Source organism: Triticum aestivum, chromosome 7B (assembly GCF_018294505.1).
Source record: "Triticum aestivum cultivar Chinese Spring chromosome 7B, IWGSC CS RefSeq v2.1, whole genome shotgun sequence".
NCBI lineage: Eukaryota > Viridiplantae > Streptophyta > Magnoliopsida > Poales > Poaceae > Triticum > Triticum aestivum.
In genome coordinates, this window is record NC_057813.1 from 741,894,496 (window position 1) to 741,915,407 (window position 20,912).

General features: G+C 43.6%; 1 pseudogene; it reads right to left on the bottom strand.

Annotated features, from left to right (window-relative positions):
- Positions 1-11,125: 11,125 nt before the first annotated feature.
- On the bottom strand, positions 11,126-12,765 carry LOC123159239 (agamous-like MADS-box protein AGL80; annotated as a pseudogene).
- Positions 12,766-20,912: the final 8,147 nt, after the last annotated feature.

A 20,912-nucleotide genomic window follows, 5' to 3' on the forward strand; every position in this document is an offset into this window, starting at 1 on the left:
AGGGATCACCCTACTAGCATCCGTCACGGCGGCTCGGCCGCATTGGTCCTAGACCCAATCATCGACGGATTCCACCTCATGTGTGTCCTTGTGGACGGTGGCGGCAGCCTGAACCGTCTTTATCTGGACACAGTGCACAAAATGGGCATTGACCCTTCAAGGATCAAGGCCACCAAAACCACATTTAAAGGTGTGATTCCTGGAGTAGACGCCCGTTGCACGGGCTCTATAACACTGGAAGTGGTCTTCGGATCTCCGGATAACTTCCGAAGCGAAGAGTTAATCTTTGATATCGTCCCTCTTCGCAGTGGTTACCACACACTGCTCAGACGAACCGCATTCGCTAGATTCAATGCGGTACCACACTACGCATACCTCAAACTCAAGATGCCAGGACCACGCGGGGTCATAACAGTGAACGGAAATATGGACCGCTCTCTCCGAATAGAAGAACATATTGCAGCCCTCGCGGCGGAAGATCAATGTGGCCTCCTCCGACAAACCAATCCGGCGACAACAACTTCAAGCACCGTCAAGAGAGTCCGGAACACCCCGCAACAGGATCATCAGGCCCGCCAAGAGCGCGACTAGCAGCCCGGCCTCCGCTTAGGCCCCATCAAAGCAGCATTCGTGCCACGCGTACACAATTACGCACTCAAGATACCATGGGCACAGGCGGAGGCACAACAACGACTCAGTCAACAGTGCGGGATAACCGCCACATACCTTCATAACCCGTCCTTCTTCTTTTTCAGGACATTGCTTTAGAGCAGCCTCTTCAGAAGAGCCGGATTGCCGTGTTGGGGAACGTAGTAATTTCAAAAAAATTCCTACGCACACGCAAGATCATGGTGATGCATAGCAACAAGAGAGGAGAGTGTTGTCCACGTACCCTCGTAGACCGAAAGCGGAAATGTTATGACAACATGGTTGATGTAGTCGTACGTCTTCACGATCCGACCGATCCAAGCACCGAACGTACGGCACCTCCGTGTTCTGCACACGTTTAGCTCGATGACGATCCCCGGACTCAGATCCAGTAGGGTGTCGGGGATGAGTTCCGTCAGCATAACGGCGTGGTGAAGATGATGATGTTCTACCGACGCAGGGCTTCGCCTAAACTCCGCGACGATATGACCGAGGTGGAATATGGTGGAGGGGGGCACCACACACGGCTAAGGAACGATCACGATGATCAACTTGTGTGTCTATGGGGTGTCCCCTTGCCCCCGTATATAAAGGAGTGGAGGAGGGGAGGGCCGGCCCTCTCTATGGCGCGCCCTAGGGGAGTCCTACTCTCACCGGGAGTAGGATTCCCCCTTTCCTAGTAGAACTAGGAGCCCTTCCATGTAGTAGGAGTAGGAGAGAAGGAAAGGGAAGGGAGAAGGAGAAGGAAGGAAGGGGGCGCCCCCCCTCCCTAGTCCAATTCGGACTAGTCAATTGGGAGGGGTGCGGCCACCCTTGAGGCCCTTTTCCTTCTTTCCCGTCTGGCCCAATAAGACCCAATACGTATTCCCGTAACTCTCCGGTACTCCGAAAAATACCCGAATCACTCGGAACCTTTCCGATGTCCGAATATAGTCGTCCAATATATCGATCTTTACGTCTCGACCATTTCGAGACTCCTCGTCATGTCCCCGATCTCATACGGGACTCCGAACTCCTTCGGTACATCAAAACGCATAAACTCATAATATAATTGTCATCGAAACCTTAAGCGTGCGGACCCTACGGGTTCGAGAACTATGTAGACATGACCGAGACACGTTTCCAGTCAATAACCAATAGCGGAACCTGGATGCTCATATTGGCTCCTACATATTCTACGAAGATCTTTATCGGTCAAACCGCATAACAACATACGTTGTTCCCTTTGTCATCGGTATGTTACTTGCCCGAGATTCGATCATCGGTATCTCAATACCTAGTTCAATCTTGTTACCGGCAAGTCTCTTTACTCGTTATGTAATGCATCATCCCGCAACTAACTCATTAGTCACATTGCTTGCAAGGCTTATAGTAATGTGCATTACCGAGAGGGCCCAGAGATACCTCTCCGACAATCGGAGTGACAAATCCTAATCTCAAAATACGCCAACCCAACATGTACCTTTGGAGACACCTGTAGAGCTCCTTTATAATCACCCAGTTACGTTGTGACGTTTGGTAGCACACAAAGTGTTCCTTCGGTAAACGGAAGTTGCATAATCTCATAGTCATAAGAACTTGTATAAGTCATGAAGAAAGCAATAGCAATATACTAAACGATCGTGTGCTAAGCTAACAGAATGGATCATGTCAATCACATCATTCTCCTAATGATGTGATCTCGTTAATCAAATGACAACACATGTCTATGGTTAGGAAACATAACCATCTTTGATCAACGAGCTAGTCAGGTAGAGGCATACTAGTGACACTATGTTTGTCTATATATTCACACATGTATTATGTTTCCGGTTAATACAATTCTAGCATGAATAATAAACATTTATCATGAAATAAGGAAATAAATAATAACTTTATTATTACCTCTAGGGCATATTTCCTTCAGTCTCCCACTTGCACTAGAGTCAATAATCTAGTTCACATCGCCATGTGATTTAACACCAATATTCATATCTGTATATGATTAACATCCATAGTTCACATCGTCATGTGACCAACACCCAAAGGGTTTACTAGATTCAATAATCTAGTTCACATCGCTATGTGATTAACACCCAAAGAGTACTAAGGTGTGATCATGTTTTGCTCTTGAGAGAAGTTTAGTCAACGGGTCTGTCACATTCAGAGCCGTATGTATTTTGCAAAATATTCTATGTCTACAATGCTCTGTACGGAGCTACTCTAGCTAATTGCTCCCACTTTCAATATGTATCCAGATTGAGACTTAGAGTCATCTGGATCAGTGTAAAAGTTTGCACTGATGTAACTTTTACAACGAACTCTTTTATCACCTCCATAATCGAGAAACATCTCCTTAGTCCTCACTAAGGATATTCTTGACCGCTGTCCAGTGTTCTACTATTAGATCAAAATTGTATTCCTCCGCCAAACTCAGAGCAAGGTATACAATAGGTCTGGTTCACAGCATAGCATACTTTATAGAACATATGACTGAGGCATAGGGAATGACTTTTTTCATTCTCTTTCTATTTTCTGCCATGGTCGGGTCTTGAGTCTTACTCAACTTCACACCTTGCAACACAGGCAAGAACTCCTTCTTTGACTATTCCCTTTTGAACTATTTCAAAAAATTTATCAAGGTATGGACTCATTGAAAAATCTTATAAAGCGTCTTGATCTATCTATATAGATCTTGATGCTCAATGTGTAAGCAGCTTTACTGAGGTCTTTCTTTTAAAGAACTCCTTTCAAATACTCTTTTATGCTTTCCAGAAAATTCTACATCATTTCTGATCAACAATATGTTACTCACATATATTTATCAGAAAGGCGGTAGTGCTCCCACTCATTTTATTGTAAATACAGGCTACACCGCAAGTCTGTATAAAACTATATGCTTTGATCAACTTATCAAAACGTATATTTCAACTCTGAGATGCTTGCACCAGTCCATAGATGGATCGCTGGAGCTTGCACATTTTGTTAGCACCTTTAGGATTGACAAAACCTTCTGGTTGCATCATATACAATTCTTCTTTAATAGAACCATTAAGGAATGCAGTTTTGACATCCATTTGCCAGATTTCATAAAATGTGGCAATTGCTAACATGATTCGGACAGATTTAAGCATCGCTACCGTTGAGAAAATCTCATTGTAGTCAATACCTTGAACTTGTCGAAAACCTTTTTGTGACAAGTCGAGCTTTGTAGATAGTAACACTACTATCAGCGTCTGTCTTGCTTTTGAAGATCCATTTATACAATATGGCTTGCCGATCATTGGGAAACTCCACCAAAGTCCACACTTTGTTCTCATACATGGATCCCATCTCAGATTTCATGGCCTTAAGCCATTTCGCGGAATCTGGGCTCATCATCGCTTCCTCATAGTTCGTAGGTTCATCATGGTCTAGTAACATGACTTCCAGAACAGGATTACCGTACCACTCTCGTGCGGACTGTACTTTGGAAGACCTACGAGTTTCTGTAATAACTTGATCTGAAGTTTCATGATCATCATCATTAGCTTCCTCACTAATTGGTGTAGGAATCACTGGAACTAATTTCTGTGATTAACTACTTTCCAATTCGAGAGAAGGTACAAATTATCTTATCAAGCTCTACTTTCCTCCCACTCACTTCTTTCAAGAGAAACTCCTTCTCTAGAAAGGATCCATTCTTAGCAACGAATGTTTTGCCTTCGGATCTGTGATAGAAGGTGTACCCAACAGTTTCCTTTGGGTATTCTATGAAGACGCACTTCTCCGATTTGGGTTTGAGCTTATCAGGTTGAAAACCTTTTTTCACATAAGCATCGTAACTCCAAACTTTAAGAAAAGACAGCTTAGGTTTACTGCTAAACCATAGTTCATACGGTGTCATCTCAACGGATTTAGATGGTGCCCTATTTAAAGTGAATGCAGCTATCTCTAATGCATAACCCCAAAACGATAGTGGTAAATCGGTAAGATACATCATAGATCGCACCATATCCATAAAAGTGCGGTTATGACGTTCAGACACACCATTACGCTATGGTGTTCCATGTGGCGTGAACTGTGAAACTATTCCACATTTTTTAAAATGAAGGCCAAACTCGTAACTCAAAATTATTCTCTACGATCAGATTGTAGAAACTTTTATTTTCTTGTTACGATGATTCTCCACTTCACTCTGAAATTCTTTGAACTTCTCAAATGTTTCAGACTTGGGCTTCATTAAGTAGATATACCCATATCTGCTCAAATCATCTGTGAAGGTGAGAAAATAACGATACCCGCCGCGAGCCTCAATATTCATTGGACCACAAACATCAGTATGTATGATTTCCATAGTTCCGGAGAACGGCGTTTTAGTCATCTTGCCCATGAGGCATGGTTCGCAAGTACCAAGTGATTCATAATCAAGTGATTCCAAAAGTCCATCAGTATGGAGTTTCTTCATGCGCTTTATACCGATATGACCTAAACGGCAGTGCCACAAATAAGTTGCACTATCATTATGAACTCTGCATCTTTTGGTTTCAACACTATGAATATGTGTATCACAACTATCGAGATTCATCAAAAATAGACCACTCTTTAAGGGTGCATGACCATAAAAGATATTACTCATATAAATAGAACAACCATTATTCTCTGATTTAAATGAATAACCGTCTCGCATCAAACATGATCCATATATAATGTTCATGCTCAACGCTAGCACCAAATAACAATTATTCAGGTCTAAAACTAATCCCGAAGGTAGATGTAGAGGTAGCGTGCCGACCGCGATCACATCGACTTTGGAACCATTTCCCACACGCATCGTCACCTCGTCCTTGGCCAGTGTTTGGTTATTCCGTAGTCCCTGTTTCGAGTTGCAAATATTAGCAACAGAACCAGTATCAAATACCCAGGTGCTACTGCGAGCTCTAGTAAGGTACACATCAATAACATGTATATCACATATACCTTTGTTCACCTTGCCATCCTTCTTATCCACCAAATATTCAGGGTATTTCCGCTTCCAGTGACCATTTCCTTTGCAGTGTAAGCACTTAGTTTCAGGCTTTGGTCCAGCTTTGGGCTTCTTCGCGGGAGTGACAACTTGCTTGTCATTTTACTTGAAGTTCCCTTTCTTTCCCTTTGCCCTTTTCTTGAAACTAGTGGTCTTGTCAATCATCAACACTTGATGCTCTTTCTTGATTTCTACCTTCATCACCAAGAACACAAGAGAGAGATAGAGGGAGAGAGAGAGAGAGAGAGATATCAAACACATAGCTACTTGTACATACCCTCAGCCCTGAGGGTGAACTACTACCTCCTCGTCATGGAGAGCGTCGGGATGATGAAGATGGCCATCGGTGATGACTCCCCCCTCCGGCAGGGTGCCGGAACAGGGTCCCAATTGGTTTTTGGTGGCTATAGAGGCTTGCAGCAGCGGAACTCCCGATCTAGGTTTCTTTTTGGGGTTTTTCGTATTTATAGGAATTTTTGGAGTCGGGAACAAGTCAGGGGGGAGGGTCTCCAAGTCATCCACGAGGTAGGGGGCGCGCCCAGGGGGTAGGGCGCGCCCTGCACCCTCGTGGATGGCTCGGGACTCTTCTGGCCCAACTCTTTTGCTTCGGGGGCTTCTTCTAGTCCATAAAAAATCCACAAAAACTGGCATGTCAATTGGACTCCGTTTGGTATTCCTTTTCTGTGAAACTTAAAAACAAGGAAAAAAACAGATACTGGGACTGAGCTCTAGGTTAATACTTTAGTCCCAAAAATCATATAAAATAGCATATAAATGCATATAAAACATCCAGGATGGATAATATAATAGCATTGAACAATAAAAATTATAGATACGTTTGAGACGTATCAGCTCGAAGAACAAGGAAGCAATCGTGCACCCCGCTCAAGGTGTCTAGCGATATCGTCGCTAATCATCCGGGGATGGTGCCCGGTACCAATCCTGCTGATTACCTGAGTGATGATGTAGAGTTCCAAATAAAGGAGGTGGACGAATTCAAATACGAGTAAGGAAGCCTCTCGTCAAACCTAATCATCCTCCTCTAACAACGATGATGCGAAGATTGCATGAATGGTACATGAAAACATGCAGCCAGTCTGGGAAGGATACTTTGACGTTGAGAGTTAAAGAGGAGCACGACCTCGTTGGAATTGATCTGTTGTCTGTTGAATTTGACGAGATATTCCAGTTATACAATCAAATGGCCCTCGGCAAAACACTCGTGATTTGCTAATGTCTGTAAGTACTACTTCTGTAATTAAGTCTCTATATATAGCTCAGCTCTTTCATTGCATGTATATATAATTATCCTCACTATATTATGCAGGTTGAAGATCGTCGAATGCAGAAAAGCACAAATCTATGACATTGGGTTCATTAACCCAAATATCTTACATGAATGGACGGTTAAAAATAGAGTCATAGATACCGAGGACAACTTGCTACAATCGTTGCTTAAAAATCAAAACAAAGAGAAAATACTCTTTCCTTACAACTTCAAGTGAGTGTTGCTATCTTGTGCATATTCGATTTCCCTTACTCAAGGTTAATTATAGTAATGTAATTGATGAGTTATGCATGCGTGCGCAGCTTCCACTTTATTCTGTTAGAGATTAAGCTTGAATGGGGACTAGTAACTGTCTTAGACTCGAGACGAAAAGAACCCCAGGACTATGCAGACATGACTGAAATGCTCCAGAAGTAAGTTCAATTGATCATTCTCGCACCATATCAGCAACTTTTGTTCATTTCCTGATATCAAGTAATTATTCTCTTTGTCTGGCAGGGTTTGGAAATATTTGACCGCAATTGTTCCGGCACTGCCGACGAAGCTGCGATTTACACACCCGAAAGTAAGTACTAGTAGCTACTTCCGCGCATCTCCCATTGATTATAGATAGTTTCATCAATACCATTTAGCATGCTTGAATATCAGTTTGATTGAAATCTATTTCTCGTAAAGTGCTTGTGGCAGGAAGACGGGAATGATTTTTGTGGATACTACGTTTGTGAGTTCATCGACAACGCGACGACCTCTAAGCATTCATCTTCCGGGCATAGGGTGGTCGCCTGTTTACCCGCCAATGTACGAGCCCTGGCCTTGCCATTTCTGCTAAAAATATTGTATAAGCAATAATGTTTGCATAACTTATTTGATATCCAAGGACATTTAGATAGAAAGAACTAGTTATGCACCCGGCCCATGGACGACCCCTGGCCTTGCCATTCATGCTGGATTGGTCCATTCCCTTGACTTCAGTAGTCAATCTACTCAAATCTATATTTAATGTCTTAACCCCATTGACCCATTTAACGCATCATTATGGTTTTACAACTACAAGGAAGAAGTTGTGGAATTAACTAGTTGTATTCATCGTATTCCCTTATCAACAACAAGTTGTGTTTTCGGTCGTTGATTTTACTGTGACCTTGATATTCATACTCATTCCGAGTTATAGAATTCTAACTTCCTCCATTTACCAAATATTGACATTGTCACACTCCCCACAAGCATGTGAAACATCTCGTCGCTCCCCTCACCATTCATTCTGTCTTGAAACATGAAAAGGTCTCGTGTTATATGTTAATTAAAAGCTAGCTTGAATCAACACAAACCCCACACAACTCTTGCTACACAAATGGCACATAGTGAGCTGCATACATACCTATATTCACCTTATCGGCTTATCACGGGCAGGCAATTAATAACCTTTTAATCATCCAACCTACCTTAACCCTTTACCCACATCTATCTATTTTCGCAAAAATGGACCTATTTGCAAACTAACCGTACATTCCATTCTCCTATATTTTTTAAATCTATCCATGATTCTATTCTTGATTTCCCCCTTCTCTCGACTCCAAAAATCATCTATATATCACATTATAACTTCATTTACCCACACTCTTATTCCTTTCATGCTCCTCGAGAACAGTGTGAACCATGACACTTCACATCTCAGTCTGATCCATCTGATATATGTAAAAACTGGAAGGAACGTGTGTTTATTATTGAATGTGACCTAAAATTACATACCTTGTTTTCTTCACATAATTGAGCCAATAAGAAAACACAGAACCAGTTGGTAAACTAATAGTATCTTCACCTTCAGTCCTGTTTCATGGAACTATATCGATAACTCATCACTTTTATGTCACCTTATCACATTATCACAAGTATTGTCTTACTGCATTTTTCCTTCCATTCACAATGTGCTCGTCATGAGCATTGAAGCAATCATGCACCTCTTCCAGTTTCTTTTGCACATCTATTTACATATATTCCATAAGAAGAGAATGTTCCAATGTAAAATTTCAAAGGTCAACTAGAATCAGTAATTGTTTCCATACAACAGAGATATGACTTCTTATGCTAGATCCCTAGGGATGGAAGCACGTGAAGGGAAGAATGGAAATGGTCACCGTAGTTGGAAAGGGGTGCATTTTTCCTATAAGAATGGATTGTCCTTATCAACTCTGTGGGTTGTAACATGGTTCATCACATGATGTCCTTCCACGCGCCGAATGAAGTTGAATATATTTGTGTCGGTGCTTATTATTGATAGTTTTAATACATGAAATATCTTGAAGCGGAGACACTTTAATTCTGGTAAATATTAATTATTCTTGTGTCCTCTAGGCAACTAATGCTGAAGATAGCGTTGAACACTTCATTTCTAGTGGTCTCCGAATGCCACGCGGATTGCTTCATTACCAAGCTAAAGTGTTGTTTGTTGTTAACCTATTTTTTGAAATCTTTATTACCATGGCTTGGAATTTCGAAGGAGCTTAATAATTACATTTTTAGGTCAGTTCTTGCAGCTTGTATAGTTTATCCCTAGCAAAAAGAACTAGATAGCACATCACGGAACTAGAGCTCCTAATTGCAAACTTATATGCTGAAGGAGGCCAGGGTCAGTGGGATGATGTAGAGCCAGAGGACTAATGGTGTAGTGGTGTAGAGGCCGTAGGCGATTCGAGAGCCTTAGAGAAGCCACATGATGATGCCTCCACTGACCGAAACTGGCTTGTTTCCCGCTGCCGCCAAGGTAAGTGAGGCCACGGTGTCTCCTTCCCACCTCTGATCTTCGATCACGAGGCATGTTGACAAGCAAGATGAGTAAGCACTAGTAGAAAACAGGGAATTTGGTCATAGCTCAATATACACATTAGTCCCGGTTGCATTACGAACCGGGACTAATGTGAGCGTTAGCCCCGGTTCGTGTGGCTAAAGGCATAAGTCCCGGTTCAAATGAGCCCTTTAGTCCCGGTTTGAGACACGAACCGGGACTAAAGGGTGCGATGCCGGTTAGTCCCCGTTCGTATCTCAAACCGGGACTAAAGATTAGACCTTTAGTCCCGGATTGAGACACGAACCGTGACTAAAGGGTGCAATGCCCTTTAGTCCCGGTTCATGTCTCAATCCGGGACTAAAGGTCCCATTTTCAAACTCTTCCCCCCCCCCCTAGTGGATCGCCTTTTCAGTTTTGTAAAAAGCAAAAGAAAATGATAAAAACTTCAAAAATTAAAATCCTTCGAGATGTAGTTATGGTACTATATCTATTAGTTAGGAAAATTAAAAAACTTAAATTTGGACATATTTTGCATACGATGTCGAAAAAAACGCATAATATATCAAAAAAATCAGCATGAAAATTGTCAAATTTTTAGAATCCTCAAATTCTAAAAGGAAAAAAAGTTATGCGCAAATTTCAGTTTTTTTATTTCGTTTAAATCTGGTCAAACTATGGTCAAACTACTTATTCAAGAAGTATTAGTGGTACTAAATAATTATTCAAGAATATTAGTGTTACAAAATAATTATTTCAGTATTTTGAATTTTGGTCAAACTGTGGTCAAACTATGGTCAAACTACTTATTCAAGAAATATTAGTGTTACTAAAAATTATTGTTTTTTAGAATAATAGTTTCAAACTAAAACAGTGAAACGTGTGACATCTTGCTCAAGTTAAACTCCTGAAGGTTAATAGGATTGACATCTTACTATTGTCAGGAAAACAACAAGTGCAGACTTGGAAACGAGGGGGAATAGAACCCAGAAGTGAGAGGATGGATGACTGGCTGGGAAGTTATATGATTTGGAATGATGAGGGGTGATTAGAGATTAGAGGTTAAATTGAGCAGTGATGAGTGCTGATTAGAGATTAAATTGTAAAATAATTTAGAAATTTGAAAATCGAAAAAAAAAATTCATAAAATTTCCTGAGCTCCAGACAGCGGCCACGTGGAGGGCCTTTAGTCCCGATTCGTATAAGAACCGGGACTGGGGGGGGGGGGCTTTAGTACCGGGACTAAAGGCCCTCTAAAACCGGGGTTACCATGCACAGATTACGCGCAAAAATCACCTACCTCCAACTAGGGGGTGGAGGGCGAGCATCGACTGCACAGTGAACTCAGTAGTCTATGTCCATTGCAAATGATGATAGTTCTTATTCTTACTTGGTTGTTCACTTATTCTGCATTTTACAAGTTTCAGAAATATTGGCCAATCGGGCAAACTGTGCCATGCTGTCGCAATGTAATAAAGTCGCAAATCTTTATCCAGGCAAGCATGAACAATCCAGCAAAAACTGTCACCATGCAGTTAAGTCGCAAATCATTAATTCTCCAGCACATTTACATTCCTCCAGGAGAGCATATCTTCAGCACGTTTCTACCCCCCATAACGCAAGATTTTAGACACCAAAAATAGCATGACATTAAAGGCCCTGCCAGTACATCTCCCGAAACACGACCATGTTTCTTTCTTTTAATCGTGGTAGCAATCAGGGAACTACCAGGCACGCGGCTGTGCTGTACTTAAGTGCCGTAATACACACAACAAGCTGCTCATTTCTCTAAACACATGCAATTTACGATCTGCAGCGACGAACTGAACAACCACAGAGATCAAACGAAGGCCTATGGAAGAGACTTAGAGACCCCTACTGAATAACAAATTCAATCACTACAAATAAAAATGCCTTATTCATCAAAAATAATTATTAAAAGTGCCCTGGCTCAGAGAGCATGGCGAATAAAACCATAACAAGATACAACAATTCGAGGAAATAGCTGAATGTCTCATCTTCACGATGCCACTGTAGAATTTAACCATGCAGAAACTAATAAAACGAGACGAGACGAGATCGACGCTAGCTGGCCATGCACCCCGACGATCCTCATCCAGCTTACATGGGAGGGAACTGACTCCAATCGAACTCCAGATTGAACGACTGCATCTGCATCATCGTATCATCGCCGGTGAAGCCGGCCCCTTCGTGGCCACCAGCGTAGCCACCGTAGACCAGGGTGCCCAGATCCCCTCCGGAGCTCAGCAGCGTGCCCTCCTGCCGCTGCACTGGCGCCTGATGCAGCGCTGTAGACCCCATGTCTACGTTGCCGGTGGTGACCCATGGAGCTCGCGGCGGCGCCTGGTACATGGGAGGGAAATGACTCGAACCAAACTCCAGATTGAAGGACTGCATCTGCATTACCGTATCACCACCGGTGAAGCCGGCCCCGTCGTGACCACCAGCGTAGCCACCGACCAGGGTGCCCTCCGTCTGTTGCTCTGGCGCCTGATACAGCACCGGAGACCCCATGTCTATGATGCCGGTGGTGACGCATGGAGCTGGCGGCAGCGCCTGGGAATGAGTTTTCCCCATGCGTTCGCCCATGCTCTTGATCATCTCCTCCACCTTGTAGCCAACGCGGGCGAGCTGCTCCACGCTGAGGCCAACGAGGCCCGGGAGGTTCCCTTCCATGATCTGTTGCAGGAGGTACCTGGTCTCGCGGTCCTGGCACTCGCGCCGGGACTTGTCGACCTGCTCCTGGAGCTTGGCGATGCGCTCGGTGAGTAAGCCCTCCTGGTCCATCGTCTTCTTGCAACGCCGCAGCTCCGGCACGCTCTTGAATCCATTCAGGATACCCACCGCCTTGTCAGGGGAAGGGAACACCTCGGGCGCCGCCTCGCCCTCGCCGTACACCACCACGCAGGTCTCGACGTCGCACAGCTTCCCCAGCTCGCCCGCCTTCTTCATCAGCCCCTTCAGACGCTGCTTGTACCTAGAGCGCCGGGTCGAGTCGTCGCGGACGTACCCCAGGGTCACCATCTTGGGAAGCCGACCCATCGCCGGCCGGCCAAGGGATAAATTAATAGAACTAGCCAAGGAATGGAATGTCGTTGTTGGTTTAGCTAGGCAGGGAAGGAGGGGTAGATTTTCTAGTGGATGGATCGCCTATGGATTAATTTCATTATATGATATGGCGACAGATATATAGGAAGAATATTGCATAAGATTTGGTGCCTTAATTGTGCCCCTCTGTAATTTTGGCGTCCTTTTAAACCTTCCTTCTAGTATCTCTCTGTAATTTTGGCATCCATTTAAACCTTTTAACTTTGGGAAATATTCTTTCCAATATTGAGACGAGGCCAGGGGCGTTGATTTTCTTTTACATGATTACATCGCACGGCTGTTAGCTTCAGCTTCTCGTCCCAAACTGCTCGCTATTTCCACGCACATGACATAATTCTCTCGTGTAAAAAAAAATCACCACGTCTTACATCTCCCATAATCAAAACGGGGGGGGGGGACGCCCCACCGTTTGTTATATTCCAACTCGAAGGTGACTTGGCAATACATGTAACCGCACAAAGGCGCAAAAGAAATTACAGAGGAAGGCATCAAGAGAAAGCCCAAAACTAGAAAGAGAGAAACAAATGGAGGGGAAGGTTGGCAACAGAACCAAACCGAAACCCTAAAGGCCGACATCTCGGGTAGCGAGCTCCGCTGAGCAGCTTGCTCCACCACTGACAATGAACCACAACCAGGCCTGGGGAGAAAAAGATGGGCACCACAACAACAACAACTCGCAACGGAACATCACTGGCACGAACGAAGGGCGTCGGATAGCCGAGTTCGTGCGGCGACATCGGTGTGCGCAGGCAAAGCCAAAATACAACGCACCACCGAGACCGAAGGGCACGACACCGGTGTATCGCCGCCGAGGTCGAAGGGCAGCGTGTTGCCGAAGGCCACCCCAGGACGTCCATGCAAAACGTCGTCCGGGCCACCATGAAGCACAGCCCTGCAGAATGGCCACACCAAAGTAGAAGCATATCGAGAAGCATCACTGACGCGAACGAAGGGCATCGGATAGCCGAGTTTGAGCGGCGACACCGGTGTGCCGCCGGCGAAGCCGAGAAGGCAATGCACCACCAAGACTGAAGGGCGCAGCACCGGTGTACTGCCGCCGAGGTCGAAGGGCAGCGTGTCATCGAGGCCACCCCAGGACGTCCAAGCAAGCTCCACTCGAGTTGCCAAGAACAATGACCAGCCAAGATCGAAGCCGAGGTGGAGATGAAGCAGCAAGAGACGAGTCCACCCGAAGCAGAAGTAATCCAAGAAGATACCCCCAAGGAGGAAACGGCGTAGAGTCTTCGACACCATCTGACACGGGGAACCCCAGGTCTGAGATTTCTCTAGGGATCTGAGAGCTTGGGAGGGAGGGAAACAATGCCAAAATCGACGCCTTCAAGAAGGGAAAATGGCGGCTGCAGCCATCACCGTCGATAAGGTTTTCACCCGGCAATGCCTCCTCCACCTCGCAACCGGAGCAAGTTGGCCAACCACCACCGTAGCCCATCCGCCTAGGCAGCCAGGAGCTGTGAAGCGACCTACGGAGGGCCAGAGAAGCAGCAACACACCGGCCCGCCACGCAAAGAACAAGGCGAGGACAAGGTGCATGGCGGCCAGCGCGAGACTGCAACGAGAGAGCACGGGGAGCTGGTGGGCGAGACCACCCAAACCCGCCAGATCTGGCGCTGAAGCGCAACCGCCACGAGACCAGCGAAAGCCGAGCGAACCGGCCAGCCCCCCCCCCCCCGGGTCGGAGTGGAAGGGGGGAGGTCGGGAAAAGCGCGGGCTCCACAGATCGGGGACGGGGCGCAGATCGAGTCGCAAAATGGGGGCGAGGAGCGGACAGACTAGGGAGGAGGGGGAGCTGCACGGGGGCTGCGCCCGCCGCTGCCAGCTGCCGGCGGGCTTCGCCCGGCGACGTTAGCTGGCAGCGGCGAGGGGAGGAGCTGGAGAAAGAAGGGCTGGCAGCGGCGGCCCTGGTTCCGCGCGAGTCGCCTCATAGGGAGACGACGCGGGGCCTGCTTCTCCTCCCCACCCACGTACGTACTTATATGCTTCTATATATTGTATGTATAGAAGTTTTGCTTCATACGATGCCAATGATGCTTCTTTGTTTCTAACATGTTTCTATTTGATTCGAATCAAAACAAAAAAATTGAGGGGTTCAAAGCAATAGTTTAGTAAATAGAAACAACATCGTTGTGATCCTTTTGGAAGAAAATATCTGTTTATATAAGAAGCTTATTTTTGTTAAATCAAAACAAAATCCATTCACCATGTAAGCATTTTATTTAGTGTAAGGAAACTAAATTTTGTTACGGTTGAAGCAAACTTTAGTTGCAAGGCAAGCAAAGTACGGTGACGTTGCACACAGAATGTGCTTCGCTAGAAAGAAGACTCATATATATGTTTCCTATTTTGAAGCAAATTTCATTCCATGGAAGCAATTTCTTTGGTGTACCATTACAAAACATTCCTAAATTTGAAGCCAACTTTAGTTTCATAGTTGGTGAGGTGGACTAACATTAGAAACAAAATGTGTATCATAAGGAAGCCAACTGTATGAACCAAAAGAAATAGAATATTGTTACGCTTGAAGCAAACTTCAATTTCTTAGGAAGCGAATGAAAGTAGCATTGGAAACAAAGAATGCTATGTATTCCCGCTAAAAAAGTATTATTCATGCGCTAGAGTAATTAATTAGTTTTCTATAAAATCTAGAGTTTCTTAGGAAAAATCTAGAGTTAGTTTCCATTTTTTTTGAGTCCTAACACACTTTCTTTATTAACCAACAATGTTCATAGGTATACAATTAAAATCTGGCGGATTCAAAAGCCATACATTGCGACCAACATCCAGACCAAAAAACGTGTTTGGCAAGGCTATCTATGTGCCTCTATATTCGACCCATGACCTTCAAAGATGAAGGTGCAATGTTGTAGTTGCATGGACGTAGTTGTGATCTCCTTTATAATGCTGACATACATCCTTCCCATACCTTGATTGATGTCCTTCACAACACCTTGGCAATCGGAGGCTACGATCACATGTGAAAGTGGATGATCCATAGCTAATGCTAGAGCCTCGCGGCAGGCCAATGCTTCAAGCGTCGCCAGATCTGATACGCCCAAACATGTCATGGCTGAAGATCCCAGGTAAGTACCTGACGAATCCTTGCACATGGCATTGAAACCGCCTTTGTTGGCGGCCCTTGACACAGCCTGTTGACTCTAATCTTGGCCATCCCCTGAGTTGGTGGTATCCATGTAGGCCTTGCTCTCTTAGGAGGTGCAAAATGTACTGCATGAGATGATTTTAGTTTGTATTCTTCAAGCTCATATATGTACCTCATGACAAAGCTATGTGTAGCGTGAAGGCTTTGAAAAAATATGTTCATGGAGAGCTTGCCGATGAGCGAACCAAATTGAACATAAGGTGACTTGTACCTGGATGAATTCGGAAGAGGGGAGGGCCTCCATCAACACAAACATCCATCACTTTTTATCTAGTTCTGTAATCCTATTCACGGCTTCCACAAGATCAATGTGTTGAAGCGCCCATACACATTACAATCCAAGAGGATGCTGCCAAGAATCCTCATTGCCACATAGTCCACACGATGTCACAGAAGACATATTCTGATGATTGAGAAGATCAGTTGTTGGGATAGATTGCTGCGCTAACCTCCATAAGAAATTTTTAATCTTGGAGGGTACATCTATTTCCCATAGCTTAGACCATGATTTCTGCTCGCTTTCACTGTTTGAAGAACCCAATCCACCATCTAGCCAGGTTGCGCATCTCAGTTTTGTAGAAGTAAGCATATGGAATTCTGACCGCACTGAAAAGACTCCATTCTTCTTGTGTTGCCATGACCAGAAATCATCAACATGTTTTGTGCACATCGGTATGGATAGAATAGCTTTGGCATCCGTAGGTAAGAATTTTTCCGCAACCGCCTCTCGGTTCAAAATTGCATTAGGCAGAATCAATTCCCCTGTAAGCTGTGGAGGGTTCTGTAATCTATTCATGATCGTCCTCATGTTATGGGGACGAGGTAGCCAATTATGCTGCTAATTTTTTGTCATTTCTCCATCACCTATCCGTCGTACAATTCCTTTAGTTGAAGTGTCACGCCCTTCCAGAATCCACCGCCACACTTGTGAAGGACCCCCCCCCCTCCCCCCTCAGCTCGGCCTATAGAAAATTACTAATGAAAGTACTTTGATTTAAGGATCCATGCACTTAGTGAATTTGGCTCCATCAGGATTTACCAAGCTTGCCTGGCTAGAAGAGCGAGGTTGAAAGGCTCTATCTTCCGAAAACCTAGGCCCCGAGACTGTTTTGGTCTCGTCATCATACTCCATGAAACCCGATTGGGCTTCCTCTGGCCCTCCTTACTGCCACACCAAAATTTATGTATCAAAGAATTGAGGTGTTCACATAGTCCACGAGGGAGTTTGAAACAAGACACAGAGTAAACCAACACAACCTGAGCAACAGATTAATAAGCACTTCTTTTCCTCCAATTGACAGAATTTTGGCCATCCAACCTTTGACTTTGTTCCACACACCGTCCTTTAAAAATATCAAGGCCCCATTTTTGTTGTTTCCAACATCAGATGGCATCCACAGGTATCTATCTACCTTAACATTCAAAGCATTCATTACATTTGAGGTTGTTAGGGTAGCGCTTGTTAAAGAAAACAAAGGACTTGGACAAATTAACACTCTGCCCTGAAGCTTTGCAGTAACTATCCAATAATGAGGAGAACTCATTTTCTCCATCAACACTAGCTTTAACAAACAGTAGGCTATCATCTGCAAAGAGCAAGTAGCTTACCAATGGAGCCGATGGAGCTACTCGAATACAACTAAGGTGAGATGACTCATTTTTTAAGAGGCATGACAGGCCCTCCGCTGCAAGCAAAAATAGGTATGGAGAAATAGGGTCCCCCTGACGATCCCCTGGATTTGGTGCCTTAATTCTGCCCCCTATGTAATTTTGGCGTCCTTTTAAACCTTCCTTTTAGTATAACTCTGTAATTTTGCCATCCCTTTTAAACCTTTTAACTTTACGTGCATGCGCGAGCGTTGGCCCAATGTATCGGGCAAGCGTGACATGGTGTATGCACGCGAACGGATTCCATGTGACGTAATAGTTTACACTAGAATGTGTCATGTGCGACACACGTCATCCCGCTGAGCGCATCAAGCCGTGCAAATGAAATACATCCGCGGTGTTTGCATCATCACTCTTCGCCCATTTCGCTGGTACGTGATGCACCGAAGGGCAGCCAAACAAGAGGTATTTTTCAAGTAGGCGTGGAAGACTACACCAAAGACCAGTGATAATAGGGATTAGTTGGGTAGTTGGATCCTATTTCCTTAGGGATAAATAAGGCGTTGGTATAGTTCTCCTTATTTAGTGAGGTAACCTGCAAGACGGAATTGGGCCAGCATATGACAATGTAATCCTCAATTTGATATGGAGCTTAGAATGCCCAGCAAAAATTAAAATCTTCATATGGCGGGTCCTACATGCTGCTCTTCCTTGTCGGGCAGTCCTAGCTTCTAAGCACATGAAGGTTAAAATCCAATGCCCATAATGCAGGTTTGGGCCTGACAGTATAATCCACTTCTTGTTTGAATGTCCAAGATCAGTAGAGGTTTGGAGACAATTGGGGCTGTATGAGGTAAAGAAGAAGTGCACAATATACAAGTCTGGAGAGGAAGTGGTGCACGAGTTGTTGCATGTGGAAGATACATAATTCTATATCCTTGGGTTTCCAAAAATGAGAGAGATGGTAGCTACCGCAGCTTGGTATATGTGGTTTGAACATCATAAAGTATACCATGGAGAAGAAATTCAAACATCCACTCGGATCCCTAGTTGTACGCGGACTCGCGGCAAATTTCAGTATCGCATGTTCACCAAACGCTAAACTTCGGTCTGGCATTTGGTAAAAGCCATCAAAGGGATACATGAAATTAAATGTTGATGCGGGGTTTGATCAAGATATACTTGAAAGATCCGTGGGGGCAATCATTCACGATCAGAGTGGACAATTAATTGCGCCGAATGAAAAAAATAGGCATTGTTGTTTTGATTCTTTCACAGCAGAGGCTCTGGCCGTCAGGTTTGAGCTGAACCTTGCGAGAACTGTCGGATGTAGGAGGATCATGGTAAGCTCGAGCAGTTTGGAGATAGTGGAAGCTCGAACAATTCTTTTCCATACAATTTTTTTAAAAATACATGAACATTTGTGTTCACAGACATGAACATCTTTTAAGCATGAGATAAACATTCAATTTCAAGCCTGAAAGTATTTATATGAAAACTTGTTATTTTGTAAAGTATGAATATTAAAATTTTAAAATAATATTTCATAATGTTCAAGAATTTAAAATATGACAATCAATAATTGATGTGTCCATGGACCGCACTAGTGGCAAGTCCATATGGTTACCATTCAGGCCAGTGTGTTCCTATTGCCTTCTTAAAACGACAAATATGAGCTCCCTATGGTCCAACATGAATCATGGAACTGAATGGAATTGAATATTTAAAATTGAACTGCAGGTTTTTCTTTTACACTGAGGTAGCAGATTTGCGAAGGTAGATGGCTGCAAATTTGTGTTGAAAAATAGAGTTAGAAAATTTGCGGAGCCAAATAGAGTCAGTAGAGATCACGTAATTATCGTGTGTCCATGCGGGCGTGTGGGCACACGCGTGTGAGAAAGCAATCAACAAGCTTCGTTTGAAAAAAAATTGTTTTAATATTTGTTTCTGTAACATACTGTGCGCGAGCCTTTGTGGTCTTATTGGTGAACACACAAAGAAGCATAAGTCTATCCAAATTAACTGAAAGTGGCCCCTTCTACATGTTCTGCCATCGAGCCTACATACGTGAGAAACTATGAGAATATGTTATTAATCACTAATCATTGTTTGCCTTTAAATCTATTTTGATCATCATAGCATGCTTCCTTTGTCTTGTCGCATTATAGGGTTCACAAATTTGTGGTGGTGCAAAGTTATGTCATGAGTTCACATGAATGCCTAGATATTTTTCCATGAAAGATATTGGAGAAGGTTCTTCATGTCATAGCAAGAAGTCCAGGATTTTGTTGCAGCAGTCCAGGATTTTTTTTGTGGAGAAGGTTCTTCATGGAAGATATTGGAGAATGGTCTTCATGAAAGATATTGGCGTTATTCAAGGAGGAAATTATTGCGGCAGTCCAGGATTTTTTTTTGTTACATGGGTTATGCCAGATGGTGTCAATGACATAGCGATTGTGTTGATTCATAAAGTCCCTCATCCCAAGGAGCTCAAGGATTTTTTATAAGTAGCTTGTGTAACGTGGTATATCTAATTGTCTCTAAATGCATAGTTAACAGACTACGGCCCTTCCTCACCGAGCTCATATCTGAAAATCAGAGCGCCTTCATTCCAGGAAGGCTTATATATGATAACTCTATCATTGCATTTGAATGTATTCACCATATACAGTCAATCAAGAATAATTCACCAGCTTTTTGTGCTTACAAGCTTGACTTATCTAAGGCCTATGATCGCGTTGATTGGGAGATTTTGGACAGGGCACTGGCTAAATGCGGCTTCTCTCAGCAATAGATTTCTCGCGTGATGGCATGTGTTTCCTCGGTGAAATATTCTGTTAAGTATATATAAATTTGCTTACCTAGTCATACACCACAAGACACCATTAAGATATTTGTTAGACCATGTGCTTTACAAATTTCTACGCAAGTATTTTAAGGATACTAAAATATACATGAATACACATACATATACAAATATATAAATATATGTTGTACAAATCATGCATATACTAATCACAAAATGCTCTCCTCTAGTCCCTTAATGGTTAAGTGATATGCAGTCAATATTCGCACATCACCACTAGAGAATTACACCACAACATAATATCAAAACATTGAACCATATTCAAATTCTCACAATATTACTAGCGACAAGGTTTCTCCCATGTCCTCAAGAATCTAGTGGATTAATCACAAGACATCAAATGGGTCATGATCAATGGACATGAAATTATGATTAACAATCTGAAAATATAAATCTTTCACAACTAAAACCTCTTTGCGCCAACTATAG